General features: G+C 39.7%; 1 long non-coding RNA gene across 1 annotated transcript; it reads right to left on the bottom strand.

The window, feature by feature from the left end:
• Positions 1-7,713: 7,713 nt before the first annotated feature.
• Positions 7,714-10,504, bottom strand: LOC124286460. Its single transcript, XR_006901036.1, has 2 exons — positions 10,423-10,504; positions 7,714-8,074 (listed from the first exon to the last, which is right to left on the bottom strand). It is a non-coding gene; the product is annotated as an uncharacterized LOC124286460 (long non-coding RNA).
• Positions 10,505-19,442: the final 8,938 nt, after the last annotated feature.

Raw genomic sequence — 19,442 nt, 5'->3', positions numbered from 1 at the left:
GGTACGTAAGTCCCTTTTCATTCAAAGTATTTTTCTTTTCTGAATTTAAAAGTAGCATATTTGTTCATTTAATGTATGGCTATTTTGCTAAACTATCACCAACACCTGAAGGTATGATGTAAATCCAGCTAGGGTACATGCAGGTACCAAAAGTAATGTAAGTCCTCATGGGTCCTAGTATAGTGATCTACCTTCAGTTGCTGGTGATCCATAGCCTGTTTTATAATTACATGCTAGTTTTACCTTCTCTGTGATACTCTAGTATTTTTTACTGTTCATTTTCAACAGGTTTTAATTTCTAAATTTAGTGATGTTTACAATGATAATTGATTGTTCTCGCCACGGTTTGGCTGAAATATTGCCGATATGACGATAAATATTAACTCACTCACTCACTTCTACTATCTTTATCAAGGGTTCCAATACGACTCGTTGTCTTTTTCGAAATGACGTAAATTCTTCTCCCGAAAAAATCAAAATACCTTTCAAAGATGTAGCAGGCACATTTAAATTGATATTCCACAGAGTATCACTGTCATCTTTGATGATCTGCTTGCTTATCAGTACTAACAGAAAATGGTCACAGAAAAACTGGGTTCACATTGTGTCATTCACCTGTGCTGAAGCCTTTGAAATCAAGGTTCATACCAACGAGGGTCTGTCTCAGCAAAACGCACACCCTCACACCCACCCCCGTCTCTCTACCCCCTTTTTTTTCAATATTCGTGGACCCGCCTATGCTTACACAGAGTGTTGTTATACACAGTGTTGTCTTGTTACACATCGTGCATACAATGTTCTTGGGTTAACCTTCCATATTCCATAGAATCAAGCAGGTAATCAATATCATAAATCATAGATCTGTTTATAGTGCAAAACAAACATTATACAAAATTGACCATGATTAAATATAGGGATTAGAATGTAGTTGTATGGCATTTCACCAATAAGGAGAACAAGATATCAAGAAGACGCCCCCTTCCTTTGAAGTGTTTTTTCGGAAAAGGTTAGCACATATTTCCCGACCTTTAGTACCTGCTACAAACACATGCAAAATCAAGTCACCAGAAAAAACGGGAGCTTATGGAACAAACAAAACATATGTCACTTCATTCTCTACTTCTGTGTTAGTCAGAAAATAAACATTTATCCTGCACGAGACCCAAACAAATGCCATATAAAAGGCAACTGCACGTTGAATATTTGATTTTACAACAGTTGTCTAATGTGGGAGACATTCATAAATATATGTATGGTCTTTTATACCTGTTAGCATTAGACTTTTTAAAATGAATGTTAGACCCAGCCACAATTTTATTATGTATTTGACTACTAGTCTCTTACAGTATACACTGGTTATCCTTCTCATCCTGTTTATTTGTGTGTTTAAGGTGATCGTTGTCCTTTGCTTAATTTGTTTTAACCATGCTGTATGTCTCACTGTTGTAAAAGGAATTCCTTTGTCGGGCAATAAAGTATTATTATTATTATTATTATCAGCTCTTCCATTTAACCATTTACCTTGTAGGCAACGACTTTGTCAGAAAACACCTGACTGACTGAGTTTGGTTTGACGCCGCTTTTAGCAATCTTCCAGCAACATCAGAAATGGGCTTCACACATTGTACATATGTGGGGATTCGAACCCGGTCTTCGGCGTGACGAGCCAACGCTTTAACCACTAGGCTACCCCACCGCCCCTGCTGTGGGTAGGTGGGTTGAGCCTAGAACAAGATAAGATGTTCGAGGCACCCATCAGCAGTTTGTGTTTTGCGATGTATGTTTAAGTCAAACGGTATTATAAAACTAAAACCACGTGGAACCATCTGAGTTGCGTTCAGCGCCTCTACAGTTCTGTTATATTGAGATACCGCTAACGTACACAAAATATTCAACTGAAAATCGAACACATGATGTTGTTCTGTTGTTGTCTGTTGTTCTTCATTTTAAATAAACCGTGTCAGTTTGAGAGTGTATTATTACATGGATATTTCAATAAAACATCCATGAACACAAACGGTGAATTGTTGGAAATATAATTTTAAAGGGCAGTTTATTATTACTTGTTGGTACTTAAGTACGCCGCTTAACTTAAGTACCAACTTGCACATATATACCGCAAAAAAAAAAAAGGCCACGTGATAGATGGTTTTGTTTAACAGCACACACTTTAATTTGCTCTAATTAAGGAAATATAATTTTAAAGGGCAGTTTACCATTACTTGTTGGTACTTAAGTACGCCTCTTAACCTAAGTACCAACTTGCACATATATACCGCAAAAGATAAAAAGGCCACGTGATAGATGGTTTTGTTTAACAGCACACACTTTAATTCGCTCTAATTAACAATCAAAAGGCATGGGGATTGAGTTCAAACTTGACAGACTGCGGCATAAGGACACTCTTGGAAATCACATTTAGAGTTCACACAAACACAATCACCAAAATGGTACCATTAGGATACTTTAAAGTCAGTATCGTGTGTAACGGCCATGGGCATCGATGACGGCGTTGCATCGTCTGTACATGGCTTGAATTAGCCGGTTGATGAAGGCCATAGGCACTTGAGTCCATACTCTGCGTAATGCCTGATCGGGCCCAGCCGCAGTTGTCGGCCTTGATTCAGTCTTATTTGAATCTAGTGACTTTGGAAATCACATCTAGAGTTCACATAAACACAATCACCAAAATGGTACCATTAGGATACTTTAAAGTCAGTATCGTGTGTAATGTCCATGGGCATCGATGGCGGCGTTGCGTCGTCTGTACATGGATTGAATTAGTCGGTTGATAGGCCATAGGCACTTGGGTCCATACTCTGGGAAATGCCTGATCGAGTCCAGCCGCAGTTGTCGGCCTTGGTTGGAGGTCATTCAGTATTCTTTGAATCTCGTCCCAAAGGTGTTCTATTGGACTTAAATCTGACTGTGTGCAAGTACTTTTAGGGGTTGGATGCCATGTTGTCTTAGGAAGTCCAATGTTGCTCTGGCAGTGTGGGCACGAGCGTTGTCTTGTTGGAAGATGTGATTTCTACGACGTCCAAAATGTGGTACAACGTGGGGTCGTATGACTTGGTCAATACAACGAGTAGCTAGACCAAGATTCGCGAACACCACAGTGCCAACTCTGTGGTTCAGACCAATTGCAGTCGGTTTGGGCGGTGACAAGCGGTGAGAGCAGGACCACGATATTGTCTGTGGCATCAGAGGTTTCTTCCACGCAAACGTCGAAGCACTGTATCGGCACTAGTAAGTCTCAATATTAGTCTGGCGTGTTGTTTCCGTCGCTCTGGTGAAGCAATCCTGCAGATGGTTGCTCACAATCTGTCGGTCTTAACGTTGCCATGTTATTGAAGGTCGTCCACTGCGTGGACGGTCTTGGATGCTGAAAGAGGCCTTATACCACTCCTGCAGTCAGTAGATTGTGCAAATGAGATGAAATGAAACAAAATTGATTCTTTATAACGATATGTCGGTGCAAAATAAGAAAGTAATAATAATTTCGTTAATTTAACTTTCATTGTAACAAGTCATTTATCACCCTTTCACGCAGAAGATTCAGTGTAATGAGGTCTTTTAGAGGTTTCATCATAGCTATTTATAGACAGTGAACGTAGCCGGCGTCTGTACTACAGCTGAGTATGTTGGCACCGAGGTGTCACATATCCATTTAACATCACTTTCGTAGTGCAGTGCAAGTAGAGTAACATCGATTTGACATACACTTGCTGCTTTCAGAAGAGAGTTTGAGAATATTTGATGAATCAAAGGATTTTGAGAGAGCAATATTATTTGAAGCTCAAAAGAACTGCCGTGACAAGCATGGTGCTCATTTCTGCATATGTGTGCATTAGGAGAGGTGCTGAAGGAGTACTGTGAGATTGTGTATATACCCTGATGTCCAATATGCAATGAGGTCAGTTTTGAATGGACTCGAGACAGCATGGTTGACAGCAGACAGCCAAATCATTTTGTACCCTTGTTCATATGCTTACAATTGCAAGTACAAGATAAACGCAGCGGTAAAGTAGATGAACAACATGTTGAGGACAAGAGAAAGAAAGCATTTTTGACACTTTTCAACGAGGTGTCAAGAAACATTCAACTGCTCAGCAAGGAAAAGATAGTAAAATGAATCAATGAATGAAAACACATGTACACCATCTGTTTCTGATTTCAGTGTCAGTGAACACTCAAGGGAATCAATCAAAAGTGACGAATTTAAAAGTCCGAGCATGTTGATGGAAAGGAAACAAACATTCCAGATGTTGGTAACCAACCACAAAAACTATTTCCTAAACGTAAGATTGGTACTCACAAGTGAACATGCCAGACTGGGTGGTTCCATACATGGAAGTGGCTTCATTATCATGAACACTCAGATAGTGTCTTTTGTTTCCATTTGCATAAAAGCAATCAAAGAAAATATACCTCTAACCCGTGCACAGAGAAAGCTTTCATTTTGACGGATACTGGAAGAAGGCTACTGAGAAATTTGAGAAACATGAAAAGAGTAAAAGTCATCAAGAAGCAGTTGAAAGAGTAATTGTATTGCCTCTGCATACAAGAAACATTGGTGACTTGCTGTCAACAGAGTTTGATGAAACTAGAAAGGAGAACAGACAATGTCTTCTAAAAATCCTGTCATATCTATAGTTTCTTGCTCGTCAAGGGCTAGCTCTCAGAGGTGACAAAACTGAGACTGATTCAAACTTTCTTCAGTTACTTGTCTTCCAAGCCAAAGATGAGCCTATTCTGAGTAATTGGTTGAAAAGGAAAACAGATAGGTATACTTCGCCTGAGATACAGAATCTCCTTCTTGATATTATGGCAAAACAGTCTTGCGAGAGGTGATACGACCTGTCAAGAAAGTACTTTCTTTCAGTAATGGCAGATGAATGTGCTGATGTGTTTAATAAAGAGCAACTTGTAGTCCGCATCAGATGCATTGATGAGAAATTGGGACATGAAGAATTTGTTGGATTCTACGAGGTTGCAAACATTGAAGCTAAAACCATATCCATCCATTACCTGTCCAATCATCACTCCCAGATTAAACGCGCCATAATATCAACTCTAACACGAAGAGCCAAATCTATCTGTGACCCCGTCAAACTACGCGCTGAGATACATCACCTCAAGAGAACTTTCATCACCGGCTATCTCAATAACCTTGTTGAGCAGACCATAGCTAAAACTCTCAACCAGCAGAACCAACGCCGACCCAAAATGAACCATCGCCAATCAGGATCCAAGGCCAGATTAGTCATCACATCAGCCGGCTTCTCAGAAAAACTACAAGCATAGACGTGACATTTTATTCTGACAAAACTTTGAAGACCATCCTAAAGGCAAATGGACGAGGTACCAGCAACCAGACTACGCACAAAACCCCGAGGCTGCATATACCAACCAAACTGCAACTGTGGCAGTAGCTACATTGAGAGAGACATCACGCCCCTTTGATATACGCCTCAAAGAATACAAAACATCTGTTGAAAAAAGCCGACAGCAAATCAGTCCTTTCGAGCATATAAATAACAACCCCACCCACTCCATTGACTGGCAACAGACTAGCATCTTGGCTACCAATGTTCACGACTGGCGCAAACGGAAAATACTAGAAGCAATCAACATCAGGAGATTAACCCCAGAGATTAATAGAGATCAAGGTGTATACCTCCCTAATGCCTGGAACATCACAAAAGCCGCCTCTATTGTCATTTAATTAGCTGTATATCACTGCTTGTGTACACATCTCCTTATCAACATTATTTTATAACTTCTAATTGATCTGTCGTCATTGATTGGTTGTATATAGATGTACATCTCTGGCTTCCTGTAAATCTAATTATCACTTCATTAGCTGTATTCACATCTCCTTATCCCTCATTGTTTGTGTCAACTGGCTTTACTTTATCCCTATTATCATTGTTTTTACTGCTTTTCACCGGTCCTCTCTGATTCATTGTATATACATGTACTTCTGTGGCTTCCTGTAAATTCTGGTATATATAGTATGTTTTGTATATAGTATGTCTTTATATCACCTGAAGAAGGGGCAAGAAGTAGCCCAGAAACGTCGTGTTATACAATAAAGAAGAAGTTGTCATCCATATACTCGTTTTATATATTCATCAACTTCTAAATGCCTCTCAAGAATCTCAATTTCCTCTTTGGTGCAAACTTAGCCGTCTGCATTTTGAGAAACAGTGACAATCTCAGCAAATCTCTCCAGGGAAACATATCAGCTGCACAGCAGATGGCTTCTGCAACCTTAGCTGTCTTAGAAAGCCCTCATCAGAAACGATGAACACTTCTCTCTCTTCTTTCAAACCAGAAAATCAAAGCCACACAACTTGATGTGCCTGGGCCAGTTCTACCAAGGACGAAAAGGCCCCTCAAGAGAATAGGTGATGCAGCACATCCCCATGTACCCTCAGACAGTAGAGGAGTATTACAGACAAGTGTATTTCACGGCTCTAGATTTGCTCACCAGCAGCATCAGAGACAGGTTTAATGAACCTGGCTATATGCTCTACCAGAACCTGGAGATTGTACTCTTTAATGCTGCTGAAGGAAATGACTACACAACGAATTTGACTTTGTTTCCAAAGTCTATGGATCAGATATTGATAGCTCCGCTTTTGCAACACAGCTGAATATTTTGTCAGTGAATATGTCGAAAAGCAAAGAGTTTGATGTCTCAGATGTGACGGCCCACGTGAAGGCGACAGGTGTCAGTATCTTCACTGAAGTTGTCACTGTTATAAAGCTCATCCAAGTAATGCCCTCAACAAAGTCAACGAGTGAAAGGTCCTTCAGTACCTTTTAGGAGATTGAAGACATATCTGATTTCCACCATGGCCCAAAGGCGTCTGAACAACTTGATGGTCCTTCATGTGCACAGGGACAAAACGGACAACCTCAACCTGAGAGATATAGCAAACGACTTTGTGAGAAGAAGTGAATACAGGTTGTTCACATTTGGAAAATTCTGATGTTTGATGTATGAAAGAATCTGAAAAACATGCTAACCCGTAGTTTAAAATAGTAGTATTTTCTGACACTAAAGTTTACTTTAATACTATCTCTTTCTCTCCCCTCAACCCCCACACCACACCCTGAGCTACCAAAATATTTACTGTAAGAAGATCGTCGTGGGAGATGCTGACGAAATAAAAGAGCAAATGTAATTATGACCAAGGAGTTTCTGTTCAAGCTATTTACCTGAAATTTACCCTGCCCTGACAAATGACCGTGAAGAGTATAAGAGAACACGGGGTTTCATAAACAGCACCATGACTCCGGAGAAAGGCAGTTTCCCATTGCTTTCAGTATTCCGGTGTATAAACATGCAGAACAAGTGGAGAGGCTGCTGCGAGCAGTATGGCGACCCCATAACGTATACTGTATACATGTAGACTCGAAATCTAGTAACATGTTCAAAGCTGCAATAAACTCAATAAGAAAATGCTTTGACAATATGTTATTTCCTCCTAAGCAAGTCAGTGTCCGGTGGGGAACATATACAGTGCTGGAACCAGAGCTACTTTGTATGGAAGCTTTGTGGAAACATAAAACTCTTTGGAAATATTTCATCAACCTAACAGGCCAGGGATTTCCATTGAAAACTAACTATGAATTATACACGGCATTGACGCATATAATGGCACCAACGATATTGGCGGAAGTTATAAAGGGTAAGTCAGATCTCCTTATTTTCTTTTTTATTCCAGTACTACCCCTCAGGCCTGGTACAACGTCAGAAAACAGTAATAGCATACAATCATACAATATTTTCTGTATACAAAAAACATGACGGATATACAAATTTGCGAATATTACTTGTATAATTAGTGTTACTTTAAATTTACATTTATTAAGATATGTATGGTAATATTGCAGTAAAGATTTTGTCCTTAAATCAGTGTAGTAAGAACTAAAAGTCAAAGTGGAACCCCCTTAAATTACATACATGTATTGTGCAAAAATGTAAACAATCCATTTCCTCTTTGCATGCTTATAATATCTGCCCTTCTTGATCATGAGACCATGAGGAGAACATCTGAATCTGCATAGCGAAGGAAGAATTTTCTTAGTTGCAGGTATTGCTCTGTATTTAAAAGGGATTTGATTGTAATGGTAAAAGTGGATTCGGGCGAATATACTAAAGATGTTTGAATGTACATATCTTTTAATCTTTGTGATACGGCATTAAACAATTACCTTGGGAAAGTAGACGTTTGTGACTAAATTAGATCACTAAACCACATTGATTAAGAAGGTGAAACACATGATGTAAATAGCTATTGTATTTGGGGAAGATATTTACATTTCAAATCATAGACTTACAACGTATTGTAAATATTCATTTAACCTGAACCCAGAATGGCAGGCTGACTTTCAGGGTGGATATTCTGCTGTTGACTCAAGCATGTCTTGCTTTGACTGTATTGGTTTTTCCATCACAAGGGGAAATATTTCGATGTAAAACAATGAAGGATTAAGTCATGCTTGCTCCTCATTTAATCCTTGCATTTTAAAACAAATTGAATTAATTGATAAATTTTGATATTGTGTAGATAGTTGATTTTAGTATTGGTAGAGTTTAAGTTGCACTTAATATGGTGATCTACGTTCAGTTGCTGGCAATGTATAATCTGTTTTATATTGTCATGTCCTAATTAGTATCTACTTTTAAGTCGCATGCTAGTTTTAAATCTCTAACTATGATATTCTAGTTCTTTACTGACCTTTGCAGACAGGTGCGTATATAAGCTTTATTTCATGTATACATTTACAAATTTACAACTTTCATAGTCACGATATGGCTGAAATACTGCCGATGTGACTTTAAATCGTAACTCACTCACTCACTCTACTGTTGACAGTGGTTTTACCCCTACATGTACAGTCACTAATCCAAAGATATCTGTCAAAGGTTCGATTCTATTGTTTTTTGTCGATTTCCACAAAGCATTTGATTGTGTGATAGAGACCTTTTATGGTATGTTCTTGCTCAAAATAATATTCCTGGGTAAAATCCTTTCAATAGTGCGTGATATGTAGAAAAAACAAATTTTAGCTCTGTAATTATATATAAAAATAATAGCCGAAGTGGAGATTATATTGTTTTAACGGACTGTGACCTGTGGCCTGTGGTATGGCCTGGGGCGCGGAGGGATACACACACGAGACGGCCCGTGAGACCATCAGTCAGCGCATAGCACGAGCCGCGAGCAGCATGGCGAGTAAGCGAGAGAGCGAAGTGCTCGACATATGGCTCAGAGAAACGGGATTTACTGAAGGTACCATCAATAAGCTGATTAAAGAAGAGTTTTCTGCCCCTGAAGAATTGGCTGAGTTGGAATAAAAGTGACAAAAGAAAGCCTTAACCTCAAGCTCGCTCAAAGTTGTCAAATTTAAATTCAGTAACGCAAACAATCAAAAATACAAATATTTCTCTGTTTGTAATGCCACATCTTCATCGGTTATTCCTTTAAACAGTTTCAGCCCCCTCTCTTTCACCTCCACAAACCATGCTACTGCTTCTTCACCAAGAGCTTCAACGATAACAGAATCAGATTCAAGTCCGACTAATGCTTCCTGATAACGTTTTGGGAGGTCTGTATCTCCAGAAGCTGTTCCTTCCAGAATGGCAGTCTAACTTTATTTATAACACCATCCAATCCAGCGGCTATCATCATTGCCAAAATGAGATAGGGTTGCTAAGGCATGATGGTGGAAGCCTATTTTCTATATATGGGTGTTTTCCGTTTTTCTTTACTCGAAGCATAGCCCCTCGGCCGTCAATTTTCCAATCAGCTGAGGACGGTGCCAATACATGGTTGTGAAGAACCTGATAGGATGTAACATCTGACATGAAACTGCACACACTGTATTTCGATGTTCTTGCAAACCCGCTATCCAGTACCTACCTGGCGAAGTCTGATAGACCGTTTTCTTTGGTGTTCATCGTAGAAAACATTCTCCCCTGAATCCTTCTTTAAGATGGAAAAATTAAAATGCGCCGATGCACCAATTCCTAATTCTGTTTTCTCCGCATGAATGAAACGTCATAGCCTCTCTGATCAGCTATTTCCAGAAGACCTTCCTTAAACTTAAAACCATGTCAGGGCTGTGTATGCCATTCTTGGTTTTAAAACTGCCTCAAATTTTCCTGGCTGTTCTCAACATGAAACCGATCGATATCGACACCTGCAGCTTGCATTTTAACGTCTAGATCCATGAAGAAATGGTTAAATTTATTCAGTATCTTGTTGCTGCAGTATGCGCTTCTTTCATAAACTGGCTTCTTTGTAACTTGATCAAAAAGCATAAACTCCACTTCCACCCCCGAGAGGAGGATGTCATACCCCATCCCATTAAGACGTTCAATTTGTTTTTCTGGCAACATACCTGGGGCATGCGGTTTGGGGAGAAGCATCTAGATCCCAGGTTGTTCGCATATCACCTGTCCAATTCTATGGTCTTCTTGCCCGCCCATCCATGTGACAGGATGCAACGTTTTGTAAATGCTTCAACTGTATATTTCCCAACGTCTGGGGATACTTAGAGGATAGAGGTACAAGTCTACCTGAAGGTACGGGCACGGAGAATACCTGGTGACAATGAGAAAGAGGTTTAATGCATCAAAGCTTAATATAACTGGATTGCTCACGCGAAAGTGAGCACGGCAAAAGTAATACACATAGTGTACGATCACGACCGACTTGGGAGAAAGGGAAGCATGATATCAATCTTTTACGGAAATTATTCAAGGAGTCTGGTCAGACACCCCGATGAAATGACTTAAAAAGACGTTTGAACTATATCATCAGGCGGTAGTGTAGGGTACAAAGTGTTGAAGACAGCGTTGACACAATTTGGTACCAATTAGGAACAACATGTCGAACAGACGACGAATTGTTAGAGCCAATATAGTAAACCTGCCCTGTTCTGGTCTATTTTGCTGCAACCTTTTCGGGACGCTCTACCTTTGTTCAACAAGATGATAGATCAAAATTTACCAATATCATTAATTTTATAAATGTGTAGTATTATTTGATGCCAGTTTTCTTTCAAATTTCTCTTCATGCAGCATTTCTTAATGCAACAAATTCAAACCCTGTCAGATTCCTCAATTTGACTTGTATCGTTAGACACACGTGTAGTTAACCTGACTAGTTCACCATTATTATGACAAGTATCTTTATCAAAGGACTGCGACTTCAAGGAGAAATATTATATAATCACGTCAACTTTTAATTCTGGATACCAAACGCTTTAAGGTGCGACCAGTTCCCCTGACAAAATATGTTTATATTATTCCAAAACTATTTTCGGGGGTACATATTTAATCTTTTTATCCATTTCAGATCATTCAGGAAACATTAACCCTGCTGTCATCGGACTAATCCGACATGTCGCTAAACGCTTGTTCCAACATATTCTGAGGATTTAATCATGTTTTATAGCTATCAATTGAACCTGACTTGAACGGTTTGAGAGGCATGTTTTACGTGTTTAAACCACAGTCATATGGAAAGTATCGTACCTTTGGTATATTCCAATTCCATGTTGAAAAATATTACGTTGCATTCCGGATGGGAAACAAGTTGTCCCCGTGAAGTACCGTTAATATCACACAACACGAAACGAATGAAATCGTAGTGAAGCGTCATCGCCTGTGACATTGTTTAAAGTTAACTTTCTGATGTCTGGCCGACAAATGCAATAGGAACCTACTACGCATGAAACTCTACCTTGACTCACCACTCTTTTCTCCTTATATATACAGCATAAAATTTGGAATAAAAATCAAAGCTCACCCGGACATGGCGGTAATGAAGATGACTCATAAGGGTATATTCCTGACTGCGAGCAGAATCTAAGTTTCGAAAGCCGAATTACTTTTTATCAGTGATTCCGTAAGCGACATATGATTTCTTCCCAAACCCCCAAACCTTTTCCGAACGACTGTTTGATTTGAAAAGTAAAGGATCATTAATACATAAGCCTCTTCTTAATTAGAAGAGCCTATTTTGTCCTTAAAAACTTTTCTTTAAATTGTAACGAGAACTATTAATGAGTATCTGATCATCTTACGATTCGAGGCGGGGGCAGCCTCGTGGTTAAAGGGGCCGCTCGTCACGCGGAAGACCCGGGTTCGATTCCCCACAGGGTTACAATGTTCTGGTAGTCCTCCGCCGTGGGTTTGCTGGAATTTTACTTAAAGCGGCGCAAAACTCAACTCTAAGTAGAGGAATAGGAAAAATGGTATCACTCCATCCTCATCACCAGCTACATGAAACACTGCTGGACACAAACGTGTGCTGATCTTGATCATGACAGCGCTGTTAATACAAACGAATACGGTGTACTTCAATATTGTTTAACTTACATCGTGCATAATTTGCTTAACTGTACGGCTCACGAATACATCCACCTTATGATTCAAAACTCACTCACTCATCTTACGATTCAATGTATCCTTTGGAATTTTGTAAATACAAAATGTATTAACCTGAAAAGGATATAACTAGGGTGCATGTCCTGGGGTTTGCAGAGTTCCACTAGTCAACTGAGCCTTTTTCCTCGTTGGTTGTTATTTGGGCATGAAATTATATTTATGAATCTATTCCGCTCACGTACATCTGCAGCAGATACAATGTATTCAGGTCTTGTCCTTGCGGTATATTCCAAAGGAACATGTTGATGACTGTGCATCATCCCGGTATCCTGTATCTTTGCTATTTGGCTTTGATTAAATAGTTCCAGCAAAACCGGCAATGTTTTGACAAATTCTCATTTTCTCCGTTTGAAAATGAGGGAACATCTCATGCTCTTAGTATTATATCTTAATTCACAATTTACCAAATGTATTCTGCAAAAAAAAAGAAACGCGTAAAAGAGTAATTAGAAATATGTGACGTTATTTTGTTGGTATTTATACAATATGGATACCAAATATGAATTTCTTATGTTTGTATGAATAAAGTAGGGTAAAAATAACAGCGGAAAGTGGGGAAACACAAGAATCAAAACTATGTGGAAGTGGGACGGCCGAACACATCATCATGAATTGAACGTTCAACATGAATTGTTAGGCTATGGAAATAACGGGTTTTCATTTGCCTGTTATCACACTTATGTAGCAAGTGAAAAGTGAAAACATGCCCCGACTGACAGAAGCTTAACATCATCAGTCGACTGCATACAGGCGTCTCGGCTGCGAGCGTTTCTTTCCGCGTATCGCCAAGACCATGATGTTCGAACAGCCGTTATCACACACATTGTAAGAGGTGACTAACGGGATCAGGTGATCAAACTCGCTGACTTGGTTGATACATGTCATCGTATCCCAATTGCGTAGATCGATGCTCATGCTGTTGATCACTGGATTGTCTGGTCCAGACTCGATTATTTACAGACCGCCGCCATATAGCTGGAATATTGCTGAATGCGGCGTAAAACTAAACTCACTCACGTTATCAATCGCAGGGGCCAACATGTGACCTACCCAGATCTGGTCAACCACGTTTCACCTTTGCAGTGCTGGATAGGTTCGACCGCCTCCTCCGTGGTGTAGTGGAATTAGAACGTCCGCCCGGAGAGCGGAAGGTCGCGGATCTCGATCCCCGACCGCGTCATACCAAAAGACCTTTGAAATATGGTACTTGTTGCACTCTGTCTGGCGTTCGGCATTAATGGGTACAACAAGGACTGGTCGGCTCGGAGTCAGTATATAATGTGTCTGAGTGGGGTATCTCGTGCTTCACTGCGGCATGGTATAGTATTACCAGAAATTATTGAGAATTTTAGGAATATGTTTAATTAGATTTCTAGTATAAACAACCTTGACCAGCTATCAAGTGCTTGGTTTCATTCAAGAGACAACTCCGTTAATCCTTTTCATTAGTTTGTGAATAGTTGTCCCCCTTTGTTTACTTGCTAGCAGACGACATTTTCAGCGTGATCCTCAGTATGGATGATTTAGAGAAGAGAAAGTTGTTTTTAGAGTATTATAACAAGGACATCAGATCAGTTAAAGTGATTTCAAATTAGAACAGACATCCCTTTGTCCACTGTTTATCGTGTTTTGAAAAATATTGCAAATGGATATGGCATTGAGCACCAGGGAGGCGCAGGTAGGCCCAGGTAGGCCCAGAAAATTGACTGTCGGTGACAGCAGGCGGCTTGGTATTCTTGTTTCTAAAACAAACGAAGGAGTTTAGAAAACGTAAGGCTGGACATGATTGATAGAGAAACTGTGGCTGTCTGTAAGGAGACAATTAGGAACTGAGCTGCATGCAATGGGTTGGCAGAAAAGTAGAGGAATTCCATCACCGATCATGAAACCTGAAGAAAAGGAGCGAAGGTTGAACTGGTGCTTACAGCATAGAAATTTTAACTGGGACAATGTGATTTTCTCAGATTAAAGTTCCGTGTGGCTGTTTCCTAATACACTGGAAATTCTGGACCAAACAAACTGAAAACCTTGTATCAGCGCCCAAAGTACAGTCCGAAATTTAACGTCCGGGGTGGCATATCTGTGTTAGGGCAACGCCCCTCTGTGTATTTGAAGGAATATGAACAGTGAGCGGTACACAGATATTCTCGAGGGACATTTACTTCAATCTGCTCACGTGTTCTATGAAATGTTTGGATTTTCCAGCAGGACAACGACCCAAAAACATCGTTCAAAGCATTCACAGGCCTGGTTTCGGACCAAAATATGACATTATTAGATTGGCCAAGCTATAGCCCTGACCTAAATCCAATAGAAAATGTTTGGGGACTTATGAAGGAAAGTGTCAACAAGAAAAATCTGACAAATATTGCTGAAATGAAAGAAGAGGTGGTCCGATATTGGGACAGCATGGACCACGACTTTCTAACTTCTTTGATCAGTAGTATGCCCCTCCGTATTGAAGCCTGCATTGCTGCCGATGGTGACTTGACAAAAACTAACTGTTCACCTGTCTTTGAATCTGGAGTTATGTTCTGCTAATATTCACATTTAAATACGTGAGTAATGAGTGAAAAATATATAAAAAATACAATCATTAAATTCTCAATAATTTCTGGTTGTACTGTATCTCAGTGGGCTAGCACTATAAAACCAGCTTAAGTCTGGGCTCGTACAAGCTGCCGCACATACACATACACACGCACGCACGTCGTCATATGAGCCCAGAAATATTCTCAAGCACGACGTTAAACCCAATTTCACCTCACCTCATACAGGTTCGACATTTACATGACTCGTCACGGCCACCACTACGGGCTGGGTTGGATATTTGGTTTACAGCCTACCTTGCTCTAAAATCCACACTTGATAAGACCCACATAACCTAATTAAGATCTGCCCACATAACATAATTAACGAGGTAATTGTTTCCTGAAACAAGAGTGGGAGAGGAAACTTATCAGTGGACGGGAATTACTCTGTTAATTAAGTAATTAGTGTTGTTCTACTGTGAAAACATTCACGTTGGGTCGATTCAAGCACATACTGTTAATCTTAATAACATTAGATCTTATATTACAGGAGGAGTATTTAAAAGAAGTGTATATAATTATTTTTCCTTCTCCAACTAGTATGTATCTTAGCTATGTCCATATTTACATCACTATGGCGAATGCAATGTTAATGTTAGATGCCTTCTCAGTGTTCGTCAGAAGCTACATACACTGCGGCCTTCCAGCTGATCAAGGATCCCGGATGACGCCAGTCGTCATAACCTATGTCTCAATGTTGTAAAAACACAACATCCAAGTACTGCCATGTCACAATCAGTACCTGGCATACAGTGATTAAGCTTTTAATCCAGATGTGGCAACTATATTTAGTAGTGCTGGAGTATTATTATACGTTGGCTGATTTAGAACAGATAAGGATAACAAGTATGTAGCTAAGATAAAAAAACATTCGGACATTCGAAGGTGTGATATATCGTTAATTCTACCATGACTTCAGTAAACACTGGATTGTGATTGGTTAATTAAAGTCATTCAGAGGTATATAATCACGTTATACAGGTCTCTGTTTTCCGTGCGCAATCATACATGGTTTACGGTAGAATGCACTATTTTTGTCTGCCCACTAACATGGCGGACAATTTCGAACAACCTACCGATGCATCGATAAATTACGGCGATTTTACTGTCGGAAATTACACATATGTCTTTAAAGATGGATTTAGCGATGACGGGCACGACTCACTACTTGCGTAAATCACAGCAATAGGTGTTTATACATACAAAAGTACTTCGAAAGCATGGAAACAAATATTCAGTCGAACAAGATCAAAACATCGTCTGCTTTTCCGAATAAAAATTCAGCAAAAACAAATATGTTTACGTTGATTCTATGTTATGTCAGAATAGATCCAGCAATAGACTGCTACAAAAGTTCCGTGTTTAATTTATTATCAGCTTTCGTCAACGATATCGCCACTGATCTTGATCCGGTAACGGAGGATGCATTAACATCGAACGCCGAAGAAATTTTAGATTCTAATGCCTTCCGTCCACATAAATAAACAGTTGGGTTATCAATTCAAACAAAATGATATTTTGAAATTTGTACTGTTTCAAATTTAGCGGTAGTAAAACACAATTAGACCTACATAATCTGCAAAACCGTTCTGTTTAGCCCAACATATTTTTTTCTAAATGTATAATATCGTTGAAAAAAAGTTATTTAGCCTTAGTCATGATCCCTCTTATCCATTACACTGCTTGATCTAAAGTAGTCTATTAAAGTATAATTAATTACCTTACCGTGTTTATGCCAGAGGTACACCCTCGTGTCCTGATCCATCCTTTCGGAAATATCACCACAAATCTGGCTCTTTGTCAACAGACTCGCGAACATGCCAGCCAATCCGATTCAATTTGAATTCACTACACTTTGAAGCTTCTAGGTCACAAAACACTTTCCAAAATGTAGAAAAATAATATCCGTAGAATCGAATTTGAGCACAAAGTACACATGAGGTGTGTAAGAGTCACCACAGCTGTCGCACGCAGACGTAGAGGTGCGTGAAATCGTCAAGTTGACAGGGCGCAAAATTCAACAGTATCTCAAATTCGGTACAACACGGACTTCTCGTTACAGCAAAAGCGCCCCTACTCTTTAAATTTTGTACCAGTACCAGTAATTAGATATCAAAGACTATCTCAGTCATACAATCAGGGTTAACCTTTGCGCAAACTGTCAGTGGCTCTCCTGTCGCATCTTTCCAAATGTAAACAATGACTTCGAGAAAAGGTCAAGGCCATGAGGTTGCTGCCACTATTCTGGTGGGGAAAGGGTCTACGGTGGAATTTTTCAAATGTGAACCAAGCTTTTGAAACTTATTTGATATATGTTTTCCAACTTATCAGTTAATGATTGGTGATTGATGCATTGAAAAACAAAACGTGATTTGTTATTACTGAATCTGGAGTTTGTTAGTCATTGACGATTTGCCACCAAACACCCTGCTCTTCTGGGCGATACCACTTGAGATTGGAATGCGAGGCCGCTTCACGTATTGACTCGTAACCAAAGAAAGAGCTCCACCTGAAATTGTTCATAAAATTGTCTTAGAATGGAGATAAACCTATGTGTGGGAAAATCAGAGATATAACGAGATTATAATAGTTTAAATTGTTCATTTTAAAACCCTCACGCTACGCGTTCGGTTTTAAATGAAATTTAGAGCTATTATAATTTCGTTATATACCTCTGATTTTCCCACACAGTAGGTTTATCTCCTAAATCAGACCACCTTAGGCTTGTTCTCATGGACCTCCAGTTGGTATTTTTATTTACCTCCACACACATCGTTCAGGTTTGGGATGCACCTCTACTTCATTGTGTAACATTCCATTTCTCTTAATGTCAGAATGACCGAAGATGATGTGGAGTTGATTTTACAAAAATCTCACAAATAATCAAAATCTGAGCGAATTGCTGTTTCATCCAGGTGACGAGAAGTCTGTATTTGAACAAGTCACAAAGATATGTTTCTACACTATAACTATAGTAGTTGGATTTTGTGCAAATGGATTAATCGTTGTAGTGATATCTGGGACGAATAGCCTCCGAACAAAATTTAACTTCTACGTCGTTAACCTTGCTGTTGCGGATGTCCTTGTCATAATGTTTTGTTCATGGATTCACCTTGTCAGCGACCTGAAACAACAATGGATTCTCGGATCGTTTATGTGTACAGCAAATGCCTTTGTGCAAGGTAAAAACTTCACATTTCCGTGTTATGTTATCAGGAGATAAACAGTTGGTTAATAGTGGCTTAGTGGTTCAGGTGTTCAAGTTCGGTGAGTTGGGTGATGGGGCGTCAACGTAGCCAGTTGGTGTGGATTGTCGCTGGCAATATCACATCAGTGATTTGTCCAAACTCGATTATTTACGTACAGCTGGAATAACCCCGAGTGCAGTTAAGCAACACATACACACATACACTTTTAGTAATAAGGTCTATATGAAGCTGTGTATAGCGAAGAAGTGTGTGTGTGTTGTTGTTGTTGTTGTTGTTGTTGTTGTTGAAGGTTGCGGTACATACAATGAAGAGGTATAGTCCATCCCTTTTTTAATGGAAAGGTCAGATTAAATGTAATAGATTACTTAATAGATTACTCTTAGAAACAAGCTCAAATACGTTTAATACTCTGAATTCTGATTAGCAAAATAATTCACAAAGGTTTCCTAGTTAATCAGTGATCAGTTTGACATGCCTGAACAATGAAAAAAGAAATCTTGTTTTTCAGTAACGGTCGAATCAGCCAGCATTCTCACCTTGACTGTAACCGTGGTTGACCGATACTTTGCTTCCAAACATCCATGACTTCTACAATACACTCAGAAATGTCAGAGCGGGATGATTCTCGCCATCTGGACTGCTGCGGTGTTGGTGGCCATCCCGTGGGCTTTGTATGTCAAACAAGTAGAATTCCACTGGGCTACTGGACTTGGAATTGCCTGTGAAGATGTGTTTCCTTCCCAGGAATTCAAAAAGGTTTACACTACTTTGTTTGCAGTGGTCATGTACATGATACCACTGTGTGCTATGTTTGCACTATTGTTTGCGATTTTGAACACTCCAAGGAAGCCGAGTCGGGTCAATGAACACAGTTTCCCAGGGACTGAAGCTGCGAATGAGCACCAGGTTTCTATGACAAGGACTTCTGACCAGGTGCATGACAGAAGGACCAGTGAACACAGCTTCCCAGGGACTGAAGCTGCGAATGAGCACCAGGTTTCTATGGCAAGGACTTCTGACCAGGTACATGACAGAAGGCTGAGTGAAGAAGGATTCCCAGGGAAGAATCTGCAACATGGCACCAGGTTTCTATGGCAAGGACTCTACCCCAAACATGACAGAAATATCTCAACATGGGACAAAAAACACAAAATATGAGACAAGTCG

This window comes from Haliotis rubra, unplaced genomic scaffold (assembly GCF_003918875.1).
Source record: "Haliotis rubra isolate DU_JTF1 unplaced genomic scaffold, ASM391887v1 Scf383, whole genome shotgun sequence".
Taxonomy (NCBI): Eukaryota; Metazoa; Mollusca; class Gastropoda; order Lepetellida; family Haliotidae; genus Haliotis; species Haliotis rubra.
The sequence above is the reverse complement of the archived record's forward strand: the minus strand, read 5'-3'. Positions and strand labels throughout refer to the sequence as shown.